Below are 19343 nucleotides of genomic sequence, written 5' to 3'. Positions count from 1 at the left end.
TTCCAATGTTTCTACTTTTGTAAAATCTAAAATTTGAATCAATAATACAAGGTGACTGCGAAATACATGCAAAAAAAAAAATGGGGAATAGCTCACAATATGATTATGTCACTGGGTAAAATTCACGGTCCTAAGTAGTAGCAGTGTCTAGAAAAAATTATTTGAAATTCAATGTAAATTGTTGTACGCGCCGCTGGACTGTTTTGTGACCTACATAATTACTACAATGAATGGAACAGAGCGAGTCGGTTAAAGAACCAAAAAAGTTACTTTATCAGGCACTTTTTTAATCGCAACGTGAAAAACACGAAAAGGGCCAGTTAGCATCGAGCGGTCGGTGAAATCGGTTTATGGTGCAGTTTTCCCATGCAGATTGTGTCGATATGGTAATGGGTGCATCAGTGGTACAGCATCTCCGAGATCATGGTACCTTCAACCTCAAACTCACGATCGTGGCCGTGATAGGACAGAAAGAAGAAGTTGGATTTTCACAGCTTGTAGTGCATCCTACATTAAAAGAATACGGCCACATCCATACCATGTTGACAAAGTGCACGGTTTGGAGTCCACTGATTGTTCACGTTGTGTAACTCACTTTTTGTCCGATGGAACTCCACGTAGTCGTCAACAAGTACGATTTCAAGAGACGGTTTTCGATAAATGTGTATCAGTTGGATGAAACAGTTCGTTTGTGGAAATCAACAGTGTCCAGAAATTATCGAAGAGCTTCAACAAGTGAAAGTGACACCCGCTACTCCGGTGTTTTTTTACCTATCAACAAACCTCTTGCGACGCTCTGACGCCTGTATTGCTAGTCAAGGACAACATTTTCAACATTTCTTGTAAAAAGGTAGTAGCATTCTAAGTTGCTCTTATTTCTGTTCCAATAAACAACGTAAAATCGTTGTGACAAGGACCAAACATCCGTCAGAATCAAAATTACCAAAAAACTTTCACACTGACCTTTAACGATGAATGAGTAAATGAATGAACGAATGATAAGCAGCAAAAAGTCGGTTTTACTTTTAATTGAAACTGAAAGTGTTTAGGTCGTTTTTATTCGAACGTTTTTCCAACTCTGTTTACAAGGTGGCTCAGTGCCTTCGTATCGAGGGTGGTTCATGGGGGTTTTGCCCCATTCGATTTTTAATTTCTTTTTTCTATATTTCGGCTCTACTAGGGTGGGGGATGCCGTGGTTAAAATATTTGCACTTATTTCGCAGTCACCCTGTATACTTATATCTAAAATTTGACGACAATCGGTCCGGTAGTTTCGGATACAGACGAAAACAGGCACCTATTTTTTCTATTCTAGTGGTCCCGAAACGTGGAGAACACATGAAAGTAGTCGCTCTACTTACGATCGAGAAGTAAAAATAAAAGAAAATCGAGAGTCATTATTAAATTGCCTACTTTTGTTCTGTTTTTAAATAAAGGAGATTAAAATTAAGCAAGATTTGACATGGCGTGATGTCAACGGAGCAATTTATGGATTTGCAATCAAGTTTTTTTGAAGTGAAAACTTCTTTCGCACAAAATTTTGAAAGAAAAATTGCGGGTGGTGAATGAGTTTGATCCGTCAGGCTTCAGGATGAAACGCTGATTCGAGTAAACTCGGGTTGGGGGCCGAGAGAACCACTATACTTAACAAAGCAACTATTTATTGAAGAACTTAAAAACCAAATTGAACTGAAATACCTATTTCGAATTCAAAACTCCTTTTATTTGTCACCAATTGAATCCTGTGCGCAAAATAATGCCTGTCAAGCACACGGCCGAATTTAATAATTCTCGGTGATTTAGCTTTAACAAATCGTCTATTGGAGAAATTTGTATAGCAAAATGTAAAGCGGAAAATGGACAAATAATTAATCGTAAAGACTGCCATTTATGTCTACCTAATCAAATTGTAAATAAAATAATGAGAATTATTATTTATTATAATTAATTTAAATATGTATGGCGAACGACCCAAATGAGAGTACAAGGAAATACGGAGCTTTTTATAATTAATGTAATGATTATGAAAATACCAAAAAGAATACACATTTTTTCACAAAGACTTTATCGGTGTTTTTAAGCTTAAGTATAGTAAAAGATGTATTAATTTCTTTTAGCGTAAATTCTAAATACTCGTATGTAAATATGTTGAAAAAATGTAATCACATTTCGTATGGATTTGACGGGCAAGATAAATCTGTTTGCTTTTGCAAAATGTGGAACTGAAGTATAAACAATTTTTAGGAATGTCAACCAGATCTGAAATATCAACTGTTATTTTCGATTGTTCAACAATATTTTCTTTTATATTCACATTGACCAGAAAAAGTGAAAATTTCAATGGCGATCGAAGTATTATAATATGTTATATGAATATCACTTAGACGAAACAGGAACAAGACAAAAATTATAAAATAAAATAATTTATAATGATCAGTCTGAAAAATTTGTTGAATAACGTACCATCACTAGAGAATAAGTTGTATCGACGTGTACGACCAAAAAACCTTTTGGTTGAGTCGAATCTCTAGTAGTAGCACAGTTGGAGGTATTTCACACGACTTTTATGTGATACGCTAGTTTCACTTCACATAAGTTTTAAAAGTTTTATCAAGTCGTAAATAATGTCCTTGTCTTTACAACTTCCAAAGTTTTATTTGTAAAAAAATAGGATTTTGATTCAAAATGTTTCCAGTTTGAAATTTAAGATGATTTTGTAGCACTGTCAACAAGATGTAAAACTACAATTTCAATTTTAAATTACCGATGTTTAAGCATTTTTTTTCCTTACAAATCCAAATTATGCTACAGTGAGTTATCCAAAACTTTCCTAAATGATAAGCGTGGTGATCTTTTTAATCGAACTCTACGTCCCACATCCCGAATCAGTCGGATACCGCAATGACGTCATGCGTAAAGATCTCGCCATTTTAAGCTGTTCTAATAAAAAAAAATACAGCCTATTGTTTTATCAATAGTTCAAACTGTGGTTTACCATTCTTATAAAGGAAAAAAATGTAATAATTACTTAATTAATCTTAAAATTGTTGACGTTCAAATGCTCAACAGGTTTTCAATAAACACTTTAGGAATCAGAAATCAGGGTTCACTAATTCTTGATCTCTACTTTAGATTGTCATATTCATATAACGATCCTACTTGAACAAATTACATTACCACACTCACTTTCTAACATACATAAATAAAACTTTTCCATATATTTAAAACGCTTTTAAACACATTCTGAAATTTTAGATACAACTGTCTAAGTTACAGATGGACTAACACATTATTTTATCATATCACACTCGTGCGATTACAAAATTTACCTAACGTCTAGTTGTGAACAAACTTTCAGGCTCGTAGGTAGTATTACTTTTATCCCTCTTGTGACGTAAATAACTATTACAGCCAAGCTATGTTTCCTGCGTTATCACCTTGCTTTCGTACGTCCACTGTGGATCATAAACCAAAATCAGGAGTTGTTGCCAACGACACGTACAATGCCATTTATCGACATACTTGTCTCGTGTCTCACCCCTTGCCCCAGGTCAGTCTAGTGGCACTATGTGGTTTTGCGTCATGGGTAAACATAAAATAACCACCTGGGATTAGAAGACCAAGAGTGTTCTGAGACTAGAAAATTGTTAAATAAAACGCACGATCTTCGAGTATTGTTGAAATTAACTAGTGGTTTGAATATGATAATTATTCTTTGTTGCAATTCTTGTAATTAGAAATTTCTAATCCAGTAATTTTATTATGTTTTCCAATTATGCATTTACGACCAACTCATTTGAGTAAAGTAAATTAACCTCTAGACAAATTAAATGATATAATTACTGCAACAAACTACATCATTGTCTGCAATTATATTTCCAGTTTATAATCACTGCACCTGGTCTCATTAGCTGGCAGGTTGTTGCATACTAAATCTGGCCCAATTTATATTTAATTTGCTTAAAAACATAAATTATAATTAACCCGTCAGTCTGAGTTCACGGGAAAGCACAACCAGACGTAGATCAATGTTTTGGGGTTTGAATTATCTGCTACTTTAGAAGTGAGAAAGTAAGGGAAAAGTTGTATCTCTGACCCAAATTAGGGACTTCATGAAAGGGTCTGTATAAAGTCTGTCAGTTAGAGTTTAGATGCAGACACTTGTAACATGTGATTACCTTACGTAAATGATAAACTTTATCCGGTGTTTCTGTCAAAAATTTGACAATTTTCTCTGGTGTTAATAACGTTGTGATTTTGGCTAGTAAACCAATTTCAGAAAGCGAATTTGTTTATTTTTTAAATTATAGGGGTTCTGTTAAAAAAAAATAAAATTCGCAAAACAAATTTCATAATTTTTCAAAAAAGCTGTTATGTTAAACTGTACTTCAGAGACGGGGGATGTTCTGTCGGAACAACCTTCGATAATTTTTTTTTAATTATCACAGATAAACTGATCCAACCAGATTTTTTATTGGTCCACAAAAGGGGGAATAAACGCTGTCAATTCTCCACGGTATTAACATAATGACATTATATAATAAATTAATATTTGAATTCTAGTTGATTTGAATTTTGTGATTAGATCTATATTCGTCATTATAAATATAAGTGACTTTAATATAAAACTACTGCTTAATGGAAATATTGATCTCATTCCAGTTAATCAAATTTTCACGAGATACCTACATGTGATAAATTTACGTCATTAATTATTGTTTTATTAACACCTGAAAGCTAATATACTTAAACAAAAACACTTTCTGTTTTTCTACTTCCTGGTCATATGTAACTTTTTAGTGTTTTAAAAGCGAGAATTTTTTCCCTTTAATACGACCTCACCAAGCTTGGAAAGACAACATTTATCCTTTTTGTGTTTTATTATGGCTTCTCCTTTTTCACAAGGGTAATTCAGTTTTGTATTTGTTCCTCTGTACCCAATTTATTTTTGAAACCATTAAAGGCAACACGACTCGTAACTTAAAAAAACTAGTTTTATTTTCATACATAATGATCAATTCTCCGGAAGTGGCTCCCGACTTTTTAAATGTAACGGGATATATTTTTCAGGAAAATGAGGGAAACTGATATTTCTTTAAAAATGTATTTAAAATATCATCTCTCTCAACTTCTAAATATAACTAACTCTAGTCTGATTTAGTAATTGGTGAATAATACGCTTTGTCTTTCAATAATCGCACAAGACAAGATCAAATAGTGTAGAATCCACAGATCTTAAGGCAATTTTCAAGAAGCTGTCAAATTCTCTATATACCTACTCTACACTGCTTAACTTGGCTAAGAAGGTATTTATCATGAATATATAGATCAAATAAATGTCAATAAACAGTCACATTATAAACGCAAATTATGCACGGCTGTAGATGAAATTAAACACAGCTTTTACCTCTTCCAAATATAAATGCTTGAAATAAAACAAGTACAGCAACGTCTGCAAAGATCCTAAAACAAATCTTCTATGGTAATTTCTAATGATGTTTAAATGAAAATACATTATTTTGTTTTCAGTAACAATAGTTATAAGCTCAACATCTTTAGTTGTGTTCTGATTGTATAATAAGTTGGGAGTTTCTGCACTAATATCAAAACAGCAAAACTTGTTAGCGTTTTCGAAATGCTGAAACCAGCGAACCGCTCATATAAATTACAAACACTGTTTCATCTCAGACTCATAATTAGAATGCATGGAAATGTTCGAATCGTAACAGGAAAAAACTATAAGTGTTTCTGCAAGAGTAGACCAAAGCTTGGGCATTACTTCTTTGATTAACACCGAAGCAAAAAGTTCAAGCAATTTTTTTTTCTAACATGATTCCTTTCTTCTGCAATTTTTTGGGGTGAAACATTTACCATCTACTATCAAAATTTTTGAAATTCCATTGCAATGGAAAAATTTAACTCATTTATTCAGTCTTTGTTACTGACTTTCCACATAGTAGTAACCTACATTAGAGAAATGAAACGTTAATTGTTAAATAAATTGTTGTTACTTAAACAGGGTAGCGTAAGTGAAGATTTACTGCTTCGTGGAAAATTCTAATGTTTCCCTTTATTTCATTTTCCTTAAGAACGTGAGATTTAAGCAGCAGTTTGCAGAAAATTATTTTCAATTGGGAAATTATTACTCCATGAATATACCTGAAAAACGATAATATAATTAATAACGCAAAGCACCGGCTTACATCTTCTATTAGGCGCAAAGCCTATAACTAATTAAGTTTGACGTTCCTTTTCATCAATAATCTGATATTGGCACATGATATCCCCATTTCTGTTATAAATTGCAACCATAATTTAAACTGTTTTCATTAACATGGATGAGAACACTTTCTGTTCAGAAAAAAGTTTTATTAGGCTGGCATTTTTCTTATAAAATTTTTAACAAGATCAAAATTAATTTTATCCTGAAATCTTGTAACTAATTTCATATTTAAGTTTCAGAGTTTGATCTAAAAAATATGTTCTAAAGTCAATTAAATCTCCAAGTTTTGATAAATGGATACATCTGCAACATAAAAATCCGGTCAAATAAAACATGTGGTTTAGTCGAACGACAGTTTTAACATTATTTTCTCTCGTTTTCGCGGTCATCTATTTTTTATTAAACCATAAAAATTAATATAACGTCAACCTTCGCTAAAACGACAACATTCTAAAACCCGGGCGTCTCCGTCGCGACGCTTTTAATCCCTCTCACTGATATAAAAACCACATTTGCATCTCTTTATTTATGACCCAGCTGTAAGTAGCTAAATCCTCAAAATTAACTAAACCCATTAAAATTATTTACTCATTTTTTAACTCAATTTACTAAACAGCATTATACACGAACAATCTTCCAATTCGACTTTCTCAATTCCAAAAGCTTTACGAAAACCCGTGGGGAGTTTTACACAAAAATGATAGGCACGTTGCAAAGTTTGAAGGGCTCGAGTCCCGCAGGATCAAGTTTACAAAACTTTTTTGTTTGTTCTCTTCAACTCCTAAATCACGTCTTAATTACATGCACACGGTATTGTAGGGCTTTCTCAAATTAAATAAGCGCTGTACTTACGTATGTTAATCAAAAATTTTTCAGAGACAACTTGGAGAGAGGATGAAATTAAAACGTTAATTTCCTTCAAGATTAATCGCTTTCAGCGAGTTTTCCGATGGCAACGGCTGGAACGAGGTGAAAAGTTAATTGAAGCTAGGCTTATTGCAGTGGCGATGGTTCAAAATGAAGTTTTTGAGCATCAATTACTTCAAAACGTTTATCGTCGGAATGAAATATGTTAAGGAAGTGGTGCCGATTTGTTTAAGCCACTAGAGGTTTCATTTTAAGGATTTTGTGGGGTTTGCCCCAGAAAAAAATCACCGTCTTTAAAATACTGTTCTTACTGTATACTGACGGTTTTTACAAGTATACGCAAAAAACGTTCTATTGTTGTGTCTATTTTATAACATAAAAAGACAAAAATAAGGTTAATGAGGCAGTTTCCACGCGAACATGATAAAATGAGCATTTGAATTTTGTAACTTTTCAACCAGTTTGTGCGGCGTATTTCCTCAGGGGGTAATCTTGGTCTTTTATTTTACCTATTATTTTTCAACGATATTACTAGATATACAAATGACGCACCATCAGCAATGTTTATAGTATTAACATAAAATATATTTAATATTATTACAATTTCAAAGAAATCTACTAATAGTTCTTGCGATGGACTGTAAAGTTTGTTTCCCACACCTATTTCCAAGGTAAACTTACAAATTTGAAAAAGTATTAATCTATAGTTAGACGAACGGACAAATGGACTACTTTAAAATACAATTAAAATTTCAAAGTTAGAGGTTTGATCGTGGGGATTATCTGTCCAATAAATCTCCAACGGACGACAAATTTATTGGTTCGTCCAGAAACACGGAGCATCAATGAAAAGCAAATTTAAGGGATTTGGGATCCAATCCCTTTCGAAATTGGTCTAAACATTTATTAAAGCAATAAGCTAAAGTAGTAGCAGTACCTTAATATAGACTTTCTTTAAGTTTACATACATTTCTACATGGTTTTCACTTTATCCTGGAGATTTTTAAACGTTACGTTTGGAAGAAAAGCCAAAATTTTAAGATTTTATTTGAAGGTACATAATACTGTTTACGAAAAGCAGAGACCCTGAGATTCAATATCAAGCTTTTAACTTTTTCTGGATGTTCTTTCTGCCTTTTCATCAAAATCTTGAAGTCGCTTCATAACTGTATTTACATATAAATTAAATCTTTCAACAAATTCCTTGTCCGACGCTATTATTGCATATTTTTAAAATTAATGTTGATACATATTCATAAATGTGTAAGTAACATTTCTGTCTTCGATTTAAGGCTACGTTTTCACAAAAATAAGTTTCTGTGGCAGGTGCAGTTAATTTATTTCTACCCTGACGAACATTTGTAATTGTGGTTCAGCAGAAATATATTATAGACGTCCACAAAATCTTTATCCCTTTTTAGCGCAATCTGTTATTTTCTTAAAACCGAAGCTAATCATCATCATTGTGTTTTTCTTTCCTATCCTCAGTACTAGGAAGCAATGTTACATGTATATGGAGAGTAGTAGTTATACCAACGCGTTACAAAATATGAATGCTCAACAAAAAGATACGATTTAAATTTTATAAAATAACATTCACCTGTACTTGCGGTTTATGAATCCACCTTCATTTTTTATCACAATTACTTTACAAATGTTACAATATTGGCCACGCCATGCTTGAGTGGACTGAGAGTTCAATCCTCTAATCATTTTATTTTCTTACATTGTGACTTGTATTATCTATATTATCATAAAATAAAAAAAAAATTCGTAAAATCAAATTTCATAATATTTCGAGAAGCTGGATTTGTTGGACGATATTTTTCTTATTCGTGATACTGTAGCAACTTTTAATGACATACACAATCCATAACATTATTAACATATTATTTATGTATATTTTTTAATTAAACTTTCCTTGAATATCAGAGACAAATCGTCATAATATATTTCTAGAAAAATCCGATCTCCAACTCTGGGATTCAAAATCTGGAACAGCAATTTCAAACGCTAATTAAACTGATTGCAGAGAGACGTGATGCACGCTAACTGCAGCCCGAGCTCCTTTGAGATGCCTGTAATGTGATCCTAAAAAATCCTAATCGGCCTTCTTACGTCACATTTCTCCGTCCCTATCACACTCTTATTTACTAATCTAATCTACGTCATAGGCAAACCTAATTTCCATCAGGCAGCTTAGAGTTTAAACTATATCGAGTCGCTGGTTCTATTGTTGTCTATTTAACTCTTTTTTCGTTAAAATCAAGCGTTATTTCACACTTTCTACAATTTTTTTTTATAAAAATGCTACAAATGAAAATAAGCGACATTTATTATATTATTCAAAATTAGCACTTATTATAACATACAGAAGTAAAACTTGTGAGTTTTATTTTTATTGGTTTAAGTGACAACGACTTCAATAGAATCGTAAATTACAAATTCTGAGTCAAAGTTTAGCGGTCTCCAAACGTTGGACATAAACGTATCTGTTGTATATACTAAACTGAAGTACCTATGTGTGGCGGTGGTATACAACGGTAGAATATTAATTTATTATTATTTGAAATTATTTGATCTCAACATTTTTATTAAATCTCTGACGAACTATGAATTTTTCTGAATACAACTCTGTGGTATATGTGGATTTGAAAGCCGCACGCATCATGTGTCACACACTGACGAGGATTTCTACAAAGGAGTACAAATATAAGAAAGAATAATTGTTTTTTAAAGAACTGGAGGACGTTTTTTTTCGATCATATTGTACTAAAAATACTTGAAAAACACCTTTTGTTTATTTCGTCTTCATAATTAAATTATACAAGACTTTGCATTTCTTTATTGAAGAAGTTTCTGTCAAACAAAATATCGATGGTTGAGCTTTCCAAAGTTCGCGCAACTTAGATTCATTGGAAACATTGAAACTAGGGAAATACAGTCGGACCCCGGTAGGAAGAACCTCGATAACTCGAATTCCTTTATGTCCTGAACCAATTTCATGGTCTCACAACTCGATAAGAGAAATATTCTGTAAAGAGGAAATCCTTGGCAAAAGTCGATATTACGTCTTTAGATTTTTTTCTGTAAAGTATTATAGTTAAGGAAATAATTTACCAAACTCCAGTTAACAGCGTGGAACGTATGGAAAATAAAAGCAATGAACACAGAGAATCTATCTCACCAGAGGTTTTAGGATAGACTTGAAGTATGTAAAAGAAATGGTGGGTAATATTTTTGAGCAGTTGTTAGACTAACTAAATAAATTCGCATCGACGCCACTGTCTCCCTCAATGAGTGTAGTTAATGTAAGACCAGTTAATTAACGAATTTCTAATCTGAAATCTCATTTCATATTTTAAACTAATTCATTAGCGGCATTTAAAAAATTGGTAGACGGAACTACTTTAAAAAATTATAAAACAAAATTTTGGGAATTTTTATATTAGCCCCTGTAAGCTAAAATAAAAATATAAAATACAGGTAAAGTAGCATGTTGTGGATATGTTTCAGGTGACTTTTCCTGTTGACGTCATCAACGAATGTTTTGACGTCATCAACATTTTTAACAGTTTGAATAGATACAGTGCAATATTAATAATAACAGTACTGTATATCCGAATTTTCAGAATATGGGATGGGCCGTTTTTGATTTGATCAATGAAATAAATTTCCTCGTTCATTAATTTTTTGAGTCAGCCTCTATAAGTAATTCTAAAAAATATGATGCAGTGGTAAATCACAAGTTTAAATTAATGATACATATTTTATATATTTTAGACAGGAGTTATTAGGTAAAAGTTTGAGATGACGTCATTAACTTTTTGGGAGGGGTAAAATTTTTATTAACCATTTCTGATGCTTACGACAGTTTCAAAGCTAAAATAACAAAATGTAATACAATTTTGATTTTTTTCTTAAAAATTTGGATGTCTAGAATAAAAAGTCAACACATATTCATAGACCGCAAGTACAGGAGTATCTTATTAAATAAAATTTAGTTAATATTTACTAGTATAAATTTTGGAGATCAGTCATCCCGTTTTTGGGGAGGATTAGTGGCCTAATTTTGATTAGCTTTTTGCAATTTACACGATATTCCTAGCATAGATACATGTAAAATTTGACACCAATCGGTCCAATAGTTTCTGAGATTATCTGCCTAATAAAAATCAACACAGACAGATAGACAAATCGAGAGACAGACAGACGGACAGCCAGACAGACATACAAACAGGTAATAGACAGATGGAAACGGAAGACCACTTTTTTCGTACTCTAGGTCTCATGAAACGTCGAGAACACATAAACGAATCAATTTATTTTATTGATTAAATTAGGAACGGCTCACTCCATTTTCCCGAAAATTTTAGAATCTAATGCTGTTATTATTAGTATTACATGTTCTTGAAAAAAATATTGATGACGTCATCACAAAATTTTCTAAAGCAAAAATTCATTTGAAACATCGCTTAGCACGCTCCTTTACATTTACTTTAACATTACGTACAGACCTGCATTTTAACTTATATATGGTACTTCAGGGGCGAGGAAAGTTCTATCGAAATAACCTTCGACCAATTTTTAACGTTTTAGATTAGATTGTGAACTTTATTTTAAGCTTTTGTCTATATTTTCATTTTGTTATTACTTTTAGTAAAAAAATATATCACAGAATATAGAACTGAAAATCACATTTTAGTCGCATGGTTTAAACAAAATTAACAATTATTCTGCACTGAGTAACTAGATACATTGGGACGTAAATTGCAAAACTGCATCTCTGCGTGACAGACGTCAAGCTTTCGCAATAGTGAAGAATAATTGGAATATTATGTAAAGCATTACATACATATGCATGCATAGAAACTGACCTTCCATGACTGAATATTCACAACCACTGTGCCAAATAAAAGTTTAGCTTTCCGCGAAACTATACTATAGGTTTACGAAAGAATCACGTTTAAATTCAGAAAAATAAATAAGTATCACGTACTATTTACAGCAATTGTAATAATAAAAGTGCCTGCTTGTCCTCAATTCCATTACTTAACATGCAGCAGATGTTTTTACAACTGAGTCATTCCCTGCATCATCACACGAGCTGAATATTATGCGATAACGCTTCACTTACCCCAATTAATGGAACGCATTCAATAAATTTCTGTGTGATTAATTAGGCAGGATTTGTTATTGTAAGGTACAACCCGGGATTTAGGTATTCAGCCGTCATCACCGATAATAAAGCCGAACCCGTTTCAAGACTTACACAAGCACAACAACAATAAGCAGCCCTTCCACTCGCACTCGAATAATGAAAAAGAGCTAAAAAACTTAATCACGCAAATCAATATGTAAAGTCGCTCTTAAATTGATTACAAGCCCTTATTTGTTCAGGCCCTCGACCTAAAGAAAATATATATTTTCGCAATTACTTTGAAACAAAACCGCAAATCAATATCAAAATTAATGGGATATTTCTCAGTTCAGACGCGTTCATTTTTATTAAAGCAACTAAAATAAATCACCGGTCAATGCATAAAGTTGTGATAAATTGAGCGCGAGGGTTGTTTTCGTCGAGGGATTGTTAAGAGAAATACTGCAATAAGGCGTTTTTGGCGTTTGATCCCCAAGAATACGAAAATGCATATTTCCACTCGTCTGTCATTAGTATATGTTCGACAAAAAGATTTTTGTATACCTATACACTTTTAGATATTTAATATTTAATTATCTGATAAAATTATCCACTTCAAATAACAATTGTCTAACAATGCATTCACAACCTTTTCAAACCTCCGAAAATCATTGAAAAAAAAAGAGAAAGAATGACATTCTTTATGTCAATTTGGTCTCTATTGTCTTATTTAAGGCTATAAATTCTGTCAAAAACCTAGCCATTGTTAAAATTATTATAAAAAGGCATATTAGCTTGAAAAATATTTTCTTGGGATATAATTACTACAATACTTTTTAGAACATAAACTTCGACAACGACGGAAATAACTTCATGCCTTAAGCAATTTGTTTAATCGATATAAATTTTCGTTTCCAAGAAAAAAAGCTACACAAAGTACCAAACCGAGTTTAAATTTAAAGTTAAAATACTGAGGTAAATTATTTCGTTTTTAATTCATAAACAATAAAGCTACGAACCCCAGGATAGGCAACAGGTTATTATTATAACAGGGTCAACACTTCTGCCGGGTCGTAATTCACTGATAGGTATAATAGCTGTTCATTTGGGAAAGTCAAGTTGCCTTTGTTTTTTTGCTAAAAGAATCTTGGTGAAAAACGCATGTGTTTTATTAATCCATACGGTTGACATTTGATGGAATTGCTGAAAAGCATTAGTTTTATTATATGAAAAAGTGCGGTTAAGTTGTACCATTCTGCGTTGTCAGCTGTCAGCGACTGAATTTTAAGTACACTTTTGTCATCATAAAGTTATACAGACTGATTCAGCGTAAATGACGAATTTGACTTAACCCGATAGGCACCCCAAAATACATTATTCGGCTACTCCTTGATCCATAGCAGAAGTTAAAAAATATCATTAATCCAACTTTGCATCTTTTGTCACTCTCAATTTTGAACAGTTGAAAATTATGCAAAAACGCCAAGATATTCGTTTACTAATACCGAGAAAACGGGCATGATCTTAATTTATGGAGTGTCAAAAAAATTCTCTAGTGGCGGCAAATTTGTACCCTCGGAGATATCCCGAACCTAGACATCCAACAAATAAAATTTTCAAAAGTCTTGAAATGAAATTACGAAACGGTCGGCTTGTGAGTAAACGGAGAAGTGTTTTAACCGCTACACAGTTTTGGAGACTGTTTTAGAAAATACTCACATAGGGCAGCGGGCGAGAGAAATTGGTATAAGTCAATCTTCTATTTGTCGAATGTTAAAGGGTAACAAATTCCACCCGTATTAAATTCGGTTAGTTCAAGAACTACGAGAGACTGACTTTCCACGAAGAATTTTACAATTGTTTCGGAAGCAGTTCCTAAATGATTCCAATTTTTGTCCGAAACATTTTATTTAGTGACGAGGTCAAATTTTCCAAAAATGGTAATGAATAAATCAAAATTATAAAACATTTTGAAATTTAATTTTGAATCTGCAAAATCAAATACTTTTAGATCTTGCAGATGTTTTAAAATTATGATAAACATAATAAATTTTTAATCAAAATGCATTTGCTCATTCCCCTCTAAAAAATTGATGACGTCACCTCAAACTTTTTTTGAATATATCCTATAATGTGGAAAATATCATGACTCTGAAGTCTTGGAGATGTTTTAAAGTTATTATAAGCATGGTAAATTTTCAGTCCAAATGTATTTGCTCATCCCACCTAAAAATTTGATGACGCCACCGAAAAATTTTGCTGAAAAAATGCTATCTTAAATGTGTAACGAATGATGAGTCTGTACTTGTGATTTATCGCTGCATTAATATTTTTTAGATTTGCTTATACGGGGTGTCTGAAAAAAATTAATGCCTGAGTCAATTAATTTTATTGATTAAATCAAGAATTGCAAAACTGAATACTTTGAAATCTTGCAGAAGTTTTAAGGTCATTCATTATAAGCATGGTAAATTGTTAATCAAAATAAATCTGTTTCCCAAAAAAAATTGATGACGTTATTTCAAAATTTTGCCGAATAAATTCTACCCAAAATGTGCAAAATATGATGAGTTTTTACTTGTAATTCATCATAGCATTCATATTTTTTATTGATCAAATTAAGAACGAGTCACGCCATTTTCCCGAAAATGTGAAAACACAAACGTCTTTAATAACAAGAATTATAATAATTATATTCAGAACATTTTTTCGATTGTAGCTTGCTAGTTAATTGTTTTGATCCTCTGTTTTAAGAGGACGAACTCATTCAAATCAAACTAATTTCTAGGTGACATTATTCCGATGTATAAACATAAACACTTTCATGTTGTTTTTCTTATCGAGGATAACCGACGTACAATAATGGAGACCATTGGGCAATTTGTTACTTTCAAATTTTCTCGATATTTCATAACCCCTACACAAGTTATAATTAACCAAATATGAATTACAGCATCCAAAAACCGAACAAAATGTAGTTTTATTCAATAAACGGAAAACAGAGCAATAAAAAAGTGTGAACCGTCGGCATTGTCATCCGGTTGTTCCAATTCGTAGAGAACATGTTTTAGTTTAATTTGTGGTTCACCGTCTACAGGTTGATAAGTGTTATGGCTATTTGTCTTAAATTACAAGTACTATACAGGGTTGCCTTTTATATGTTCACCCCTGACAATGTTTGCATAGGCAACATATTATACACCCCAGAGGCGACTTTGTCCAATTTATTATTATTTTTTAATAAGCAATCATAGCAATCACAAAAAAAATGACAAAGATGTCAAAACTAATACTTAATTTATTTTAAAATCCCCCGCTACAAAAATGTAATACGAAAAAATACAAGAGGCATGCAGTTGTCACGTTTCCGACAGCGAGGGAAGTACTGTCTAAACTCTTTAGACCAATTTTTTAATGGAATATTATAATAATGACATGTCTTTACTGGGTTTCCAGTGCTTCTAGAAAATATATTGTATACACTTTTTTTAAACATTAGCATTTCCAAAATAAATAATAGAGTCAGTAGTCAATACCAGATTTGGGAAATTTTTGTGTTACAATTCGTTTAGTAATTTTTAACCATCATAAACTTACCCTGAGGGGTGAATAAAAGTACTGTAATTTCTGAATCAATTAGTATCGAAGTTTCTAAGGTGCTTGTTATGCATTCTTTAACATAAATTGTAAAATTGGAGAGTCTAAAGTTTTTTTTTAACTGGAAAAAAGTTCAAAATGCGGCAAACTGAAGCTGCTTAAAAATATATAAAAACATCTATATTTTAGAACCGATTTTTGTTTGAAAAATTTTGGTTAAAGGTTTTTCATCTTCGTAACAATGGTACGCTTTAATTAATAACAAGTAATCAATTTGTTTGTTTCAAAGTTGGAAAGATCAAAGAAGCGAAGTTAAACTCGAATCAAAGGGACATTGTTACAATACTTTTTTTGTGACGACTCAAAAAGTGAAAAATGTTATGCAATTTTAATTAAAACCTTACAATATAGCTGCTGAAAATTTTTGGCGTACTGTCGAAGCAATAAGGAAAATAATTTAAGGTCTTCATAGATTCCACCATAAAAAGTAAGTTTTTTCTAGCTTGTACACAAATGGATTTTGGCGCTATTTCTAATGCTCCATTGACGACATGACAATATTGGAAACAAATGACAAATTTTATATTACGAGATATTGAGATGCTTTATTTTATACATGAGAAGCCACCTTACATCAGGTCGTTATAACACTGAATACATATAATCTCTACCTGTTATCTTTGTGGAATAACCTTCAGACCCTGGATCCAAAGAAAGTAAATATTTTCGCAATTATTTCGAAGCAAAACCGCAAATCAATATCAACGTGTTCATTTTTATTAACTCAACCGTCATTAATCAGCGCACCTGCAAACAAATCGCAGATATCAAACACCGATAAAAGTAAAGAAATAAACCGATAATTAAGCACGACAATGTTCCGAGTCCCCTCGTTCTCATCCAATTAAAACCATCTGTTGACAGTGATCAAGAAATCTAACTTTTAACCTTTCGATTTAACCCAATTGACTTCAAGCGGCGCAAAATTACAATGCAAGACAAGACAAGGAGGAAATTTAAAAGCGAAACAATTCCAAAACTGCGTTAATTAACCTGCGGAAGAGCGGTTTTCCATCCTGTAAAACTTGATAACATATCAAATGGCATTGACACGCATTTTTTATTTTTTCCCGAAAACTTACCTTTCAAATCTGCAGTTACGTCACAGGATCGAGTCACTTTTCACTTATGTTCATGCCTCTTTAGAAGCGCGCTTTTTTTCCCGGAATCGTGGGCCCTATACTCCGGACCTGTTAACGCGTACTGAAATTTCAGTTTCCCCGGCTAACGCTGTGCACAAAAGCACATGCGCGGTGCTTTTATTGTGTTGTGCAGGCACAGTTTTTTTGCTGATTGCACGGTTCCGGTATCTAATTATTTTTCTTTTTTCCGGGGAGGGGGAAGGGCGTCAAGGTTTTATTGGATTCTCAAGCTTCGAGAAGTGGAAGGAACAAATCTCGAAATGGAATTCCAATTTCTTGATTGACGAACCATATAATTTGGTAGCAGCGGGATTTAAAGCGGCATCTCGTGCTCACTTTCATATTGAAAGGAAGAATACTTCGTAATGATGCTGTGGCGATGGCTCTAATGTGGTGGAGGCGCCGGGTTTTCTACATCTCGGCTATATCTATAATCGCAGTTACGTTTCACAGGTGAATATGCTGCGGAAAATTATCGTTATCAAATTTTGAACCATGATATAGTTGCCATTATGGTGTAAAGCATTGGAACAATGCGGCTTTGTTTCAGAATAGAGCTTAATTACAAACAAGCTCGACGGTATAATCACTACAGCTAGAATAAATAACAATGAATGGTTTGGAATTTCAAAAACAGTGTTCGTGTTTTAGCTTTAGCGAAACTTTTATTTTGTCAGGAATGTGCTTGCTAAAAAACTTGTAGTTGCAGCTTACCGATTTTTCTACTTTGCGATATATATGTATGTAGTAAAAACGTAATTGCCGAAAATATTTTGATCACGTAATGAGTATACAGCAGATTACAGTTTTGCAAACGTCAATGTGTTTAGCTTGAAGGGAGAAGCTTAATTTAGTGTAGCCGATGCAAATTGCACGCATATATTTGCAAAATTACGATTATAATAATATTAAACAGCACTTTCAGTAGACAAAAGAAATGGTCTAAAGTTATTTAGGCAGAACAAAAATTTTTGATGGTGTTTACATTTATATTTATATTTATATCAGCCTGAATAGGACCAGTGTAATAATAATAATACCCAAATTTTCGGGAAAATGGGACGAGTGGTTTTTTGATTTGATCGAAAAATAGATTGCGTCATTCATTAAATACATCCCGAGCGTAAGCGAATACTTTCATGTTTTTTTTCTGGACATTTAATAATCCCGAAAAAAGTAGTGTCCCATCCGTCTGTCTGTTGTCTTTAGTCTGTCTGTCTAGCGTCTGTGTCGATTTTTATGAGACAGATAATCTCCGAAACTACCAGACCGATTGCCATCAAATTGTATGTGTTTTAGCAGTATCGCGTAGATGGTAAAACACTACGTAAAATTTGTTTCATCATTTCCACCTATATTTTGATGACGTCATCTCAACATTTTGTTTAGTACAAGCCGTATAAATTTTATAAAATAACAAACTCTTGTACTTATGGTTGATTTTGTTTGTTATTATAATTTTACTAGTATTCAATATTTCTCATAGTAATACTGTTCTTTAAATACATAATACCTACCATCGAAACATTGGCTATGGTTTCAGAGCAACCACAGTAGCTTTGCAACGTTATTTTAATTTTATGATTTCTCAAAGAAGTTCAGATAGTTGGACTGTACTTTACGGAGTACAAATAACCTTGGACCAATATTTTTGTAATAAGAAAATCTCGTGTCTTATTTAATTACAAAATCCTAAGAAATATTTTTTGCATTCATTATCAAACAAGCAAACATAATCGTAAATAATTATGACCATCGGTCGTCTCCGCTTTCTGTTCTCAGTTTATGGTTTCTTGGAAATATGCGTTGAAAATTGTATTTATATTATTGTATTCTTCTTGTATATATTGTATTCTTCGATATTTTTATGAGTATGGTTGTTGTGAGTGGCACCTTATTTAGAACTGCTTGTACAGAATGACCCAAAAAAATGTTGACTTGGGCAATTTATTTTAATCATTAAATCAAGAATGGTTCACTCAATTTTCCAAAAAATTTGGGAATATGGTACTGTTTTTATTGGTGTTGCACTGCACTTATTCAAATTGGTACACGAGTCTTTTACTAGAATGTTGATGACGTCATCACAAAATTTTTTAATGGAAACATTCACTTGAAACATGCGAATAGCTTTACTTTAGTCCACACATATTTTTATTTTAATTTATAAGAGCAAATTCAAATTTTATAAATTTTCGGAAAAGGATAAGTTGTACTTCAGAGGCGAGGGAAGTTCTGTCTGAATTCTACAAATATGATTGCAATGACAAAGCACAAGTATAAATACATTATATTTTGCATATTTTAGATAGGA

The 19343-nt window shown here is 32.5% G+C and overlaps 1 protein-coding gene across 4 annotated transcripts in view; it reads right to left on the bottom strand.

The window, feature by feature from the left end:
- The window catches only part of LOC135132953 (probable G-protein coupled receptor CG31760), a 196617-nt gene extending 179457 nt beyond the window's left edge, over positions 1–17160 (bottom strand). For 2 of the 4 annotated variants that reach the window (XM_064061172.1, XM_064061173.1), the window contains exon 1: positions 16970–17158. The gene's annotated coding sequence lies outside the window, so the exon portion shown is untranslated. Of the gene's footprint in view, positions 1–16969 lie in introns of all 4 variants that reach the window. The other 2 variants (XM_064061174.1, XM_064061171.1) reach the window with 2 other exon arrangements.
- Between the last annotated feature and the right edge of the window lie 2183 nt (positions 17161–19343).

This window comes from Zophobas morio, unplaced genomic scaffold (assembly GCF_036711695.1).
Source record: "Zophobas morio isolate AGI-343-1 ecotype UQ-CSIRO unplaced genomic scaffold, CSIRO_AGI_Zmor_V1 ptg000021l, whole genome shotgun sequence".
Classification (NCBI taxonomy): domain Eukaryota; kingdom Metazoa; phylum Arthropoda; class Insecta; order Coleoptera; family Tenebrionidae; genus Zophobas; species Zophobas morio.
Note: the sequence above shows the minus strand (reverse complement) of the source record. Positions and strands in the feature narration are given on the sequence as shown.